The sequence below is a fragment of the Salvia miltiorrhiza genome, chromosome 4 (assembly GCF_028751815.1).
Source record: "Salvia miltiorrhiza cultivar Shanhuang (shh) chromosome 4, IMPLAD_Smil_shh, whole genome shotgun sequence".
NCBI lineage: Eukaryota > Viridiplantae > Streptophyta > Magnoliopsida > Lamiales > Lamiaceae > Salvia > Salvia miltiorrhiza.
The window spans coordinates 3,335,188-3,348,535 of NC_080390.1; the positions used below are offsets into that span (position 1 = coordinate 3,335,188).

The 13,348-nt window shown below is 35.3% G+C and overlaps 1 long non-coding RNA gene across 1 annotated transcript; it reads left to right on the forward strand.

Annotated features, from left to right (window-relative positions):
• Positions 1-741: 741 nt before the first annotated feature.
• On the forward strand, positions 742-3,819 carry LOC131022282 (uncharacterized). The gene is made up of 3 exons (XR_009101216.1): positions 742-1,019; positions 2,873-2,939; positions 3,543-3,819. It is a non-coding gene; the product is annotated as an uncharacterized LOC131022282 (long non-coding RNA).
• Positions 3,820-13,348: the final 9,529 nt, after the last annotated feature.

Genomic DNA, 13,348 nt, shown 5'->3' on the forward strand with positions numbered 1-13,348 from the left:
TTAAGTTTGTTGTGCACCCGTAAGCACATGCCCAGTGAAGTTGTCAGTCTGATCAACTGACCGTAGATGTAGGAAGTATTTTTCGAACCACGTAAAATCTATTTGTTGTTTATCGCTTTTAGTATTTACTTTCTTTATCTATGCACAAACCTCTTTTGTAATACCCGGGCTTTTGATTACGTGATTAATTGCTTGAGTTTGAGTAATTAAGGTTTAGATCCCTTGTTTGATTTACTTTGTAAAGAGATGAGGAGTTATGTGAAGTTCCCTTGTTATTTTTAAGACGTTGGGATGTTCTTTTGATGATGTGTGGATGATGTGGGATTTTAAATCCGTAGTTGAGTTTGAGTATTTGAATAATTCGATATAATTATTTGAATGAGAACGATGAACTCGGAAGTGAAATCTGAGTCCGTTAAGACGTTTTTGAAATTTTTGACTTTTTGACGATGAATAGTAAAATACGACTATTTCGTCTTTTTGTCGACTTTCAAAATTTTACGTGCACGTCGTCGAGAAATATTCTTAGTTTTTCGATACGAGTCCAATAATGAAAGTTTTTATTTTTGGACGACGAGTGAATAGTAAACTGGGATTTCTCGATAAACGAACCGAGCTTGTTTATCAGAATTTCGAGAACGAGCATGCGTTTTCTATATTTATATAGAATTACGAGTGTAATGAAAGTGAGTAGGAGTTAAGAGGACGAGTAACGAAGAATATGGGTAGTTAGTCGTTAAAACGAGACGAAACGAGATATTTAACGACTAAGTGGGATAATATACTATCTAACCTACCCTACCCTAACCACTCCACCAACCACCCAACCCCACTCACTCACACATATTATACGGCTGTATCAGCCAAACACTCCACTCACACTTTAATCTCACACATACAACACCTAAAACACACACTAGTTCACGCCATTTTCATTTTAGTTTGAGCTCAAGCTTTTGACCTCCGATTTGAGCACCGAGACGAGCGCCGATCATCTTTTCGATCACGTATCTAAGTAGGTAAGATCTCTACCTACGTTTTGATGGTTTTCTTTTCGATTTTCGTCGACGTCGAAAAACATCGATTCTCGACTTTATTTTGAAACGACGTCGGATCGTCGTGAAATTTTAGTATGTTGTTCTTGGGTAGATGTTGAGCATGTTTAATGAAGGGAGTAAGAACGGAACGAACCGTAGCTATGAAACCCATGAGGGCAGCCCCGTTTTTCACATATTAGCTTGTCTTTCAATTTTTGTTTGATCGTTTTGACTTGATATTTGTGCTTAGGGGTATGCTAGAATCGATATATATTAAATTCGTATTTTTCCAAGCACGAAAATTGTATAAATTTTTAAAGTATGATTATTTAAATTCGTGAAGTTTGAGACGTTGCATAATGAATATTATTGCGTATATGTGTTCTACGATATCACATGAGCATGCTAATTGATTTACAATTTATGGATGATAATTGTTGAACGAAATTAAAACTGGAATTCTGTCAAAATTTTACAGCAGTTTCAAGCTTATGTTTCGATGAGTTTTCATTGCTTGATGGCTCTGAAATTTTAGTATGTTTATCTATGATATGTGTATTTCGTTGCTGCAAAATTTCATGTCTTTTGGATGATGTTTGCTATTTTAAAGATATTTTGAAAAATCCTTGACAGAATCTGTCAACTATTGGTAGACTTCACAAAAACGTTTATATCTATTAATCCATGAAGGATTTTGCATCACCGTTTTTTTTAAACGAAACTAGACTTCAATACTTTTCTAAAAACATAAGATTTCGATTTTTATGACCTCTGAAACAGAGCAGTTTAATATTTCAAAAATGCCCTGTTCTGCTGTCATATTTGTCCAACAGTAAAAGTGTATGAGTTTCATTGTTTATTTGGCAGATCATATGAACGTTTTCTCTTGTGAAATTTTAACCAAATCTTCAAGGATACCTTTAGTTTTGGATGATTAAATTTGATGGAATTTTATTAAGGTTTGCCTTGGTTTCTAATGGCCTAAACAAAATTGGCAGAAACTGTCAATCTTTGACAGCCTGCACTAAAAGAGCAATATCTCCAAAAACCTTTAACCTTTTTGGTTAACTACCATTTTTAGAGTGAACTACACTTCATGAAGTTTTTGAGATCAATTGGTATGAGAGTTTATGATGATTGAGTTGGTTGTTATGAATTTTTAAAGATGACACAAAAACAGCAAAACTTTCTAGAAAACAACTTGATTATATTTGTTTTGATGGATGATACGATATGACTAAATGGTGTGAGTTGTGAGAGTTATGATTAACGCACATAAATGTTGGTATCTGACACTCGAACAATTGGTGTCGAGTATAAATGATAGTTTACTGATAAAGAGTTTTGATGTTTTTGAATTGTTTGGTTTGCGTTGAAAAGATGTCAAGATGTTAAGTTTTGAGTCGAGAGACGAGTTCACGTAGTGAGATTCACGCGTTGAAATCTCGTGGCTGACATTATATATGAATAGGTCATGCCGAAATTTTTAGTGAAATTAGAATTTGAGCATAGTCAATTCTTGTTGACCCGTGACTCAAATACATGCCTAATGGAAAGTTTAACTTTCTAATCGGTTAATTAGACGAGATGAGAGCGAATAGATCTGCTAAGAAAGTGGACTTTTCGATGTGTTAAATATTTCTTTTAATTGAAGCGCTGCTAATTATAACATAAGGATGTTATAATTAATGAGTAATGACGAGAGATAATAATTGTTATATTGATTAACAATCAAGAGAGATGAACATTAGAGATACTAATGTTTCATAAAAGAGATTAGATTATTAATCGAGGTTTCTTTTATAACTTCTCACCAATTCTTCATAACGATGAAGGTCCTTTTGGGAAGTAACGACTTGAGGGAGAGAGTGACGTTACTCATTGATACAGAGACACAACGAGGTGGGCATTACTTTTACTATACGTATATAGAGATCCCCTGCTTGTCGTAGGCCTCTTATACGAATGAATGCATGAGATGATTTAACTGTTAATTTCAGTTTTATATATCTATCAAACGAGTTTAATGCTACCTTTGAGCAAGTTATTTCATGACAAAATCTTTGAGTTAAAGTTATTTCAAGTATTGTCTTGCCATAAAATGTTTAAATTTTAGTATGATATCTATCTGCTTTGGCTTTGCCAATGATGCAATCGAATTCGGGTCCTGAGCAGTTGATAGCTATCCTGCCAGGACTAGTGTACACCAGTGACCGTGAGTCATCTAGCGGGTTGGCCGGTCAAGTGACCGTGAGAGGTGGCCACCTCTCCGGCACACAGTTTCAGATATGATAGATTACAAAAGAACTTAGTCTGATCAGACGAACTTTAAGAATCACAAATGAACTTAGTAAGCTTGGGCATTTTTAGCGAAAAACTCCCTTGCTGTACTGATTATGATGGCATGACAATTTACAGTTTTGAAACATGTATTTTTATACCTAGGCATACGTGCCCACTGAGTGCTTTTGTACTCAGCCCTGCATATGTTTTCTAAATGTGCAGGTTGAGCTGATGTGATGATGGTGCTGCAATGAGCGGAGTCTCCAGGGTTGTTAATAAATAGTTAACCTGTCTAGAATATGTCTTCATACATATGTCTAGCTACTTTCCGCTGCAAGATGTTGTTGATGTTATAGTATGTTATGTCATACTTTGAGTCTTAAGAGAATGGTTGCATATGATGTATAACTCGATTAATGATATTAATTAACTTTTATGCAGTCTTTCATAGACTGTTTTCAATTGAGTATTAATGAATAAAAATGACGAGTTTTATTAAGATGAGTAAGTTTTACGGCTATAAATGACGCCCCTTTTCTTCCCCTTCTTCTTTAACCCCATCCCTAGTCGTGGATCACTCGGCCTAACTATCCCTAGTTAGGGCGGGCTGTGACATCTTTACAACTGAAACTGATTAATAGCAAAGTGAAACATAAATCTTGACAACTTGTTTAATTCACAAAGGCTATTTCGAAAGAAAAGTTTTCCGCTGCCAATGTTATTAGTCTAACTGATAAATCTTCGGATAGTCAGTAAGATTCATAACACTCCTCTGTTTTACAAACTCGACTGAAGCCTAACGTGTATCAGTTAAAGTCTTTGACTTAACTGATAACTCTTTACTGAAGAGTATTCGGTATCAGTCGCCAACCTGAGTTTTGCTAAACTCGTTTTACAAGGTTGTGTCAGTTTGATTTCGATTTAAAATAGCCTATAGGTGTATTCCCCCTCCCTCATACACCTATTCGAGACCCTCAAGGACTTAATATAGAAAAATAGTCTCACTAAAATTGAATTGTTAGGTAATTAATAAATAGTTATGAGATGATTTTTTTTGTAAATATTGTGTATTTCCTAAAATGGAAACACCACAATTTGTGGATGGACGAAATAGCAAAAAGACAACACTTGTCGTCAACATAGAGAGTAATATATATTTTAGATATATTTTATGTATCATTGTATAATTCAAAATCCTATAGTGATTCACCCATATATGTTGAATATTGTGAATTTTTATTTCTTAACTTTTTAAACTTTCCAATATGCCATCGAATAATTTTTTATAATTATTTATTTATTTTTATATTTTTAATAATAATTCTCTCTCTTTCTCTCTCTCTCAAAATATGAAAATCTCAAATCCAAACTTGAATTTTCCCTTAAACTAATGATAGATTTTTTTTCTTTTTCTTTTTCATTCTCATTGTTGTCTTTCTTTTTCCCCAAAAATCATACACTTTGGTTAATGATAAAATATTCAATATGTAATACTAACTTTTAGTCTTTTTCACAAGGTCTAATATAAATGCTTCCAAGATAAACATTTCTTAACTTAAACGAGCTTTCAGTAACCACCAATTCCTAACAAGCGCAAGTATTAGGATAAAGATCGCTTCTGATTGATCAGTTGTTTTAGCCATCAGCCGGAAGAGTATTTCACTCCGATCATGAAGTTCCTTTGATAAGCATTGACACTATTGTGGAGTCAGAACTGAATCAAAATGAGACTTAAATTGAAAAGTTTTAGTGAGGCATATTCTACCAACAATCCTAAATTCTAAACGGTTTCGAATACTTGAACCCAATATTTGGCGAGTATTAGTATTACTAGTTTGAGACAAGAAATGATAGTAAATTATTTTATAATCGGATTTGAGACTGATATAAGTATAAAATTTTTAAACGGATTTCATAGATTGTTAATTTCCAAACGTTATTCATTTAATTTATTTTTTTAATCTTTTGTAATTTTTATGATTTATTATTAATGTTTGCTTTGTGATTTTTGAAGTTTTATTGAGACAAATAGCCAATTACTGTTACATTTTTTTAATTGATATTTTATAAATTTAAACATGTTCGTGAAATTAGTGGATGTTTATGAAATTAGTGAGTATTATTATATGATTTTGAGATGAGAACGAATAGTAAAAAAATATTTTTAATAGGACTTGGTAGTAAAAAGTATTTTAATAGGATTTCGGTAGGGTACGAATATAAATTTTTTAAACGGGTTGAAGGTTTTGTAATAGAAATGAAAGTTTTGAACATTTTTCAGAAACACTGAAAATTAATTGGGATACAAATTAAATATGATTAATCCAAAAATATAAGTGTTGTTTTCAAGTTAAAAAAATTATTATTATTAACGAATAATTTATTAATTGTAAAATAATTTTACTAGTATTATTAATAATTTCCCGTAAATTTTGCTACACACTTGTTCTTCTTCATTTACCTTCCTTTTAGCAACAAGGATGCCTTTTTTAAAAAAAATATAAATTAATAGTAATAAATAAAGAAATTTAAAGGCTACCCCACATGCGTTTCAAATCCAAAACCTTTGATTTTAAGTATTAACCCATTACCGATTGACCAACACACAAATAACAACAATACTTTTTTTTTTTTTTTTTAAGGAAACAACGATACTTTTTTTTTTGATGAAATTTCTAAATAAATAATACAAACCACTCACACACCCTACCTATGGTGGTTAATTGTGGTCGAGAGTATTCGAACCTGTGGCCTCTTGGACAACAGGCAACCACCCCAACCACTAGGCCATCCCAAGGGGACGAAATAACGATTCTTGTATTTTAGTCAGCTTGCTTTGCATTCTGTACCAGTACTGCCTAACTTTTGAACACCAATAAATTTCTACGCGAGCATAGTAATACAAATTCAAATGGCTTCAGTAATTGTTTCTATGGTAATAAATGCTAAAATTCAACTAAATTAAATATGAAAATCTAAATCAAGTGGACTACACTATATATCTTGGAAAAATATTGCGTAAATATTTATTTTTAGTTTCTAGTATCATATATTCATATTTATGGAAATATTATAAAATCTTTTAACTTCTGTTGGCCGGGTTTATTTAATAAGCATGGTCCATGGATAACAATTTTCTTATTTAATTGACGTTTGAACCTGTAATTTACGTTTCTTTTTTCAGAAGGAAAAAAAAATATTTTTTCTTGATTGTGAAATTTATGTGCACTACATTTCGTCCGGGGATATGATTGATTTCTCCAAACTTTGGAATTCAAGTGAAAATTAATCAGCTGAATATTAAAATATTTTCATCTTCCGATATACATCTCTAACAAACTTCTTCTAACTTCATTTGCCAACTATCGCTTATTTTTATTTTTATTGGCATCTATCTATTTTTCTCGGAAATATGTATTAAGAAACAACACATTAAATTTTTTAATTTAACATCTTATACATACCATTTATGTACACATATTAATCAATAAAAGTAGTGCTATTTTTTTTAAAAAAGAAATACAAAAAGTATCTATTATATAATCAAATAAGTCATCCGCACAGAGACGAAACTTTTACTCCACACAAAGGTGGAAACCACTATCCACATAAAGGCGGGAAAACTAACCGCACACAAGCTGGGTTGAACACAAGACCTCTAAGAAAAAATCTTTGAGTGTCTAAGTTTTGCCACTTGAATTAAACCTCATTGACATAATAGTATTATTTATACATATTATATATAGGGTTAATTGCGTGTAATATCACAAATTTTGACGAAAAATTATTTTTCCCACAAATTTAGAAAAGTCTAAAAATTATCATGAACTTTTAAAACTTGATGAGGAGTAATATATGCAGAGCAAGAGAATGAGCTTTATCAGAGGGACGAACCTCACCAGAGGAACGGACTTTGCCAGAGGAACGTGTGTCGTCAGAGAAATGAGCCTTATCAGAGAAATGGCTTCCGTCAGAGAAGCCACACCCGCCAGAGAAGCGGCCCGCATAAGAGGAATGACTTTCGCCAGAGAAGTCACTAGAAAGAACGGAGAAATCTCCCGCCTGAAGGGCAAGTTTACCTTTATGCCCTCGACCACGCGAGGCGCATGTTTCAACATTAAATTTACTATTTTGCCCTTAGCTTGTAATCTATAAATAGCCATGCATACGCCCGTTGTAACACACTTACTTCACTTGCAATACAACAGCAATCAGATTCTCGTGTTCTCAATTTTACCTTTCTCTCTCGCTTTTCCAAACAACACTAGGTATAATTCGTAATCCGATAACAAATCACCAAGAAAATCTATATACGTTCAATTATAATTTACCAAAATTGTTCAAAATTCTCATACCAACTTTCATAACAATTAAAAACCCACCTCATATGTTCGAAGTTTTGCAAAAAAAAAAACCCACAAAATTTTATTCAGACAAAATTACCCTTATGAGTTTTCTACAATTATAAAACCATTATAAAATCATAAAATAAAGCCCAACATGCTTCCGTGCACATAGACAAAACTTTTCCAGACAACTTTAATTTCAATATCTAGACATAAACCAACTTCGTACCTTTAATCAAATTGTTCTTGAATAATCTTATATGCATTACATCTGAGACAGTTGTCTGGATCTATAGTTTTCTTTAGACTCTCCTCCCACATATGATTAATTATTAAATATAATATAATTCCTCAATAAAAAAACTCGCTCTGATACCATTTTCAGCGAGAGCGTGCATGCGTAGGATTTATAATTATTAGAAAACAAATTCATTACAGTAATTTGATACATAGTTTTAAAATTGGGTCTTTCTATACACCTCAACTCAATAAGTGGTGTTTTTGTGCAATTTATTTTTTGAAGGGGTCAATTTTGAATATTCAAGAATTCAACGGTGAGAAATTTGAACAACTATCAAAGTTCGTGATAAAAAATGAATTTTTTAAAGTTCATGGAAAAAAAGAATTTTGGGCAGAGTTCGTGATATTACACACAATGAACTCTTATATATATATATATATATTAGGAATTTTTAGTAGTTTCCTTTAATTAATGAGTAATACTCCCTCTATCCAATTACAAATGTTTCACTTTCCATAAAAGGACGCCTCATTACAAATATTTCATTCTTTTTTTTGGCAATATATTTTCTCTCTATGTCTAATATTTAAATAATTTCTATCAATCCATTTTATCTATTTTCTACATATTTCTTAATCTTCATGCCCAAAAGTAATGAGACATTTGTAATAGGACTGATGGACTATTTAATTAGTGCTAATTAACTGATATACTATTTTACCTATCTAATCTTAACCGTAAATATAGGCAAATTAGGAAAAGTCAAAGTTCTAACAATTTTTTTTTACCATAAATGTATTGTACTAATTTGTTAAATAGGTGGCAAATTAGTAAAAGTCAAAGTTCTAACGATTTTTTTTACCATAAATGTATTGTACTAATTTGTTAAATAGCTGACTAAATTTGGGCTCAGTATATCCTACACCATGCATAATACACTCCGCATGGTAGGATGATGACTTGTGGACACTTCTCAAAACCAATATTAATGGAAATAACATTTCAACCCCTTACAATTTTTGATAAACACAAAACCCCACACGAGTTTCAATTTAGCCAGAAAAATCCTTTTCCCATTTTCTATAATTATAAAATCATGCATTTAACATAATATGGCCCAACATGCTTCCGTAAACACTTCAAAATTAATCTAAACATAAACCAACGTTATACCTTTAGTCGAATAGTCTTCTTCAGGAGTCAATTCCTGTTGCGTTTTACGGACCGTCTGCCCCCAAGGCTCCGTCCAACCATGCACTCGCAAGGGATGGTTGCAACCTTCCTCCTTCACTAAGTTCCGACGTATAATATTTTATTGGAAAATAAAAGAAAATTTTTTACTAAACCGAAAAGTTGAGCAAAAACAAAGCATTTAAAGAGAAATTATAAAATATTTAATTAATTTCATAAAATCTCCCTAAGGGAGGAGACAAACTTGTTTTAGCTACTCATTAGTAGCTAATACTTATATACATAATAAAGGAAAACTAAAACTAAAAACTGAAAAATAAAATTTAAAATTACAAAGGATAGATTTCTAGAGATAGAGTGTGTGTGTGAAGGTGTTGTGAATTTTCGGATGATTTATTCTCTCCAGAGCTTGGGTTTTTATAGAGGTCTGATGCCCACTATACGTCTTGGTGGTTGGCCTCAGATTCCTTTCCATCAAGGCCAGCTCATAGATTGTGACTGCCACCTTCCTTTGTCGGTTATGACTGCCGACACCAGCTAGTGCCTTCACATGGAGCTGAACCTTCCTTTTATCTTTTTGTGATAATTGTTGGTAGGGAACAACTGCTTTTTCTTCCACTCAACATTGTCTTCTGCCTTTTGGTGAGTGGATCTCCTGTAGAATTCCCCACTTTCATCTTTTCTGTCAGTGGGTAATTAGTCTGCATTCTCTTCCACCCACTTTTGTTGTTTTTTGTTTAGTGGGTGGTCCTCTTGTTCCGAGTCACATGACTCCCTTTTCTTTGTCAGGCATCTTAGTTTTTTGGTGCCCGAGGTGCTCTTCCACGCGGAGTCTTGTGCTCCTCATACTCGTCAGACCGGAACTTTTCTTATCGGGTTTCGGAAGGAAACCCTTGGTAAACTCCGGTTCTTTCTGCGTGGAACATTCCATGCAGACGTGCTCATTCCAATGGCCCAAGTGAGCCATATTACAAAACTTGCGACGAACCTATTTTCTCCTCGCGATCTTGTTTTGCCAAAGTGTTAGCCTCTTTTCTTCAAAGGCTTTTTCGGCATACTTGGTGGTAGTTCCTGTCATGGTGTTTAACAGGAATGATCCCAAATTCGAATTCTGAGAGAACTTGAATCTGGACTTAACTTTGTCCATCTCTGTGAGACAGACCCATAATCCCCATGCTCGCCTTGTGAAAATTTGATCTTCTGTAAATGTGGCGACAATAGAGGACTGATAGTCAAGAGCCTTGATCCGGTTCAAGGCTTGATTGTCGGGCCGTCGAAGCTTTATAAAATAGAAAGCCTCATGGTTGCCCTTTCCTGCAGGCTCTGGCGCTGCACTGAAGAAATACAGTTCCAAAACATCCCCTCGTTTGAGGGACTCGTTGTTTGCCCAGGCATCGTAGACTATTTCGTGAATCCACCTTGGTAGACCCTTGATTTCGTTGAATGCCGGGGAAATAGTATAAACTGAGGCCAGTGCCCCAAATTCATACCATTTATTGACATCTTGTGGATTGGCTCCGGTAGTCATCCACACTCGAGGATATTTTTCCCCGACATCAACCCGGCTGTTTCCCGGATTAATACCCCTTCTGGTGTTAAGTTACTCCCATCTGGACTGGTAAACTTGCCAACTTGGAGATACTTCAAGAAAGTCAGTATCAGCCTTAGATTTGCTTGTCGTTGGCCTAAGGTTGATCTCTCCCTCTTTTTCCCCTGAGGTGGTGGGTTGACATGACGCTTCAGGGTGTGAACCCTTAACATCATTTTTTCCTTGAGTTTATGGCTCGGAGGCCATATCCTCAGGACTTGTGCTAGGGTGTACTTGAATCCCCTGCTACAGGTAATCCACCCTGTACGGTAATACCTTATTTAATCAGAGGTTCTCTGATTGCGCGAAGGAGCGGTTCTTGGTTGTTTTATAAAGATTTATCATCTTCTTAAGGCATTTACGTATGCGGTCAGACACTTTGGCTTCATCAGCCGACTGTCTCCTTCCAGCTTGTTTGACATGGAGTACACACTCCTGCCATTCCTGTTGTAGCATCTCCATGTTTTCTTGGAGCTGCCTCTGGTTTATAATGATGGCGTCAACCTCAGTTGGCTCCATCCCTTGTTAGGAAATCTGCAAGAACATTATCATCAGATTTCAGAATGACAATATCAAAATCATAATATTGACATTCAGCTTGCCATCTAAGTAATCTAGCCTTTTCAAGTTTAGATTCTATTTTCTTGGTTAAGAAAGCCTCAACGTTAGTGTTATCGACTTTCAAACTGAATTTCTTTGCAAGTAAAAATAGCGGTCATTTCTTGAACGCTATTCTGACTGCATAGAACTCCTTCTCGTTGATGTGCCATCGCACAGCCTCACTATCAGAAAAGAGACCACTACAGTATCTGCATGGTTTCTCTCCATAAGGGGTGATCTTAGTGAGAACATCTGCCCACCAAAAATCACTCGCGTCGATGTATAGGACTAGTTCGTCCTCATCCTGTGGTATTGAAAGCTTTGGGAGATTTTTGCAAATCTCTTTTAGCTTTTTCATACCCTCGCGATGTTCCTCCTTCCATATGAATGGAACATCTTTCTTCAGTAGAGGACTGAAGATTTTCCTATGTTCTGCAAAGTTTTTGATGAACATCCCTGCAAAGTTAACAACTCCAAGAAAGCTTTGGAGCTGTTTTTTCTCCTTGAGATCCTCTGGAAATTTTTGGACTTTTTCCACAATATGATCTTACAGAATTATCCAGTCTCATCGATCTCGATTCCCATAAACTCCATCTTCTGGGTTGCCATGACTGCCTTCTTTTCAGATAGCACCAATCCTTCTTGTTGACAAACATCTGCAAAGATCTCCAGATGCCTGGCATGTTCATGAATGTTCTTTGATGCAATGTTAGGTCCGGAGGGTCTCGAATATGTGTATGGGGGGTGGGGAATACACCTGTGAGCTATTTTTCTCCACTAAAACAGAGGGATCTCGAGATAGAGATCAAAACGAAACTTTACAACCAAACAAGACACCTGTTAACAGAAATGAGTTTTGACCAAACAGGATTGACGACTGATACTGAAATACTCTTCAGTAAGGAGTTATCAGTTAAGTCACTCGAACTTAACTGATGCACGTTAAGGCTTCAGTCGAGTTTGCTAAGATAGAGATGTTACAAGTCTTCCTGACTATCAGAGGATAGATCAGTCAGACTGATAACATACGCAGCGAAAATAACTTTGTTTCGTAATAGCCTCGGTTGAGCACGTTGTTAGTCTTAGGTTTCTCTTTGCAGTTAATCAGAATTCAGTTTATCAAAAGTAAGAACACAAGTAAGAATGTAAAACTGAAAGCTGTAAATAACACAGAGACTTTACGTGGTTCGGAAAACACTTCCTACATCCACGGTCGGTTGATCAGACCAACAATCCACTCCGCAAGTGTTAAACTGGTGCACTGCAAACCGAACCGTGTGCTTGCCGGGTGCACACAACCGTACCACTGAAGATTCCACTCTTCAGTACCAACACTTCACCTCGCGTTGGATTCTCACATCCTAGCACGACCTTGCACTAGGATCTCACGGAGTCAGAGTACCTTCCTGAACTCCTTTTCACTCAAACACTCGATTCTATCTCGAAGGGAGGTTTGAAATCATGCCAACTGAACTTCAAAGAACAAACTCTTTGGAGCTAGTTTGACCTAGGCTTCTGGTGAACAGAGGTTTGCCTAAGGTCTAAGAGAATTTGTGTAATCAGCGATGACTGATTTTTGGCTTTGGTATTCTCTTCATCGATTCAAGCTTTGGAGAAGTTAAGCTTTGGGCTGAGTCGCAATTTTGGCAGAGCATCACCTTGTGTTGTAGAATCGGTGAAGATTGAAGTGATCCTCGAGCGCTATTTATAGGAGAGGTCTTGAATAGATCCGTTGGCGGAGAACGTCTTCAAGATTTCTTCCGTTGGAGAGCTTTTCGAATTTGGGCTGAGGCTTCAATCTTCGAGGTTCCTGTTTTGGTGAGAACGACTATGTTGAAGAGCAGGAGATGTGACGTCTCTGATAAAGTAGCCACCAAATAGGAATGACCTCTGTAGAGAGGGATGATCCTGAGATCTCTGCATTTAATGCGGCTGTACTTTTTGTAGTACGTGGCTTCCTTTGAACGTTGGAAGTTCAGTCCGAGGAAGAATGTTTAACTGATACTTGACTTTAGTATCAGTCCGCTGAGTCCACGCGGCACGCATTAGGTAATAAGTTCCG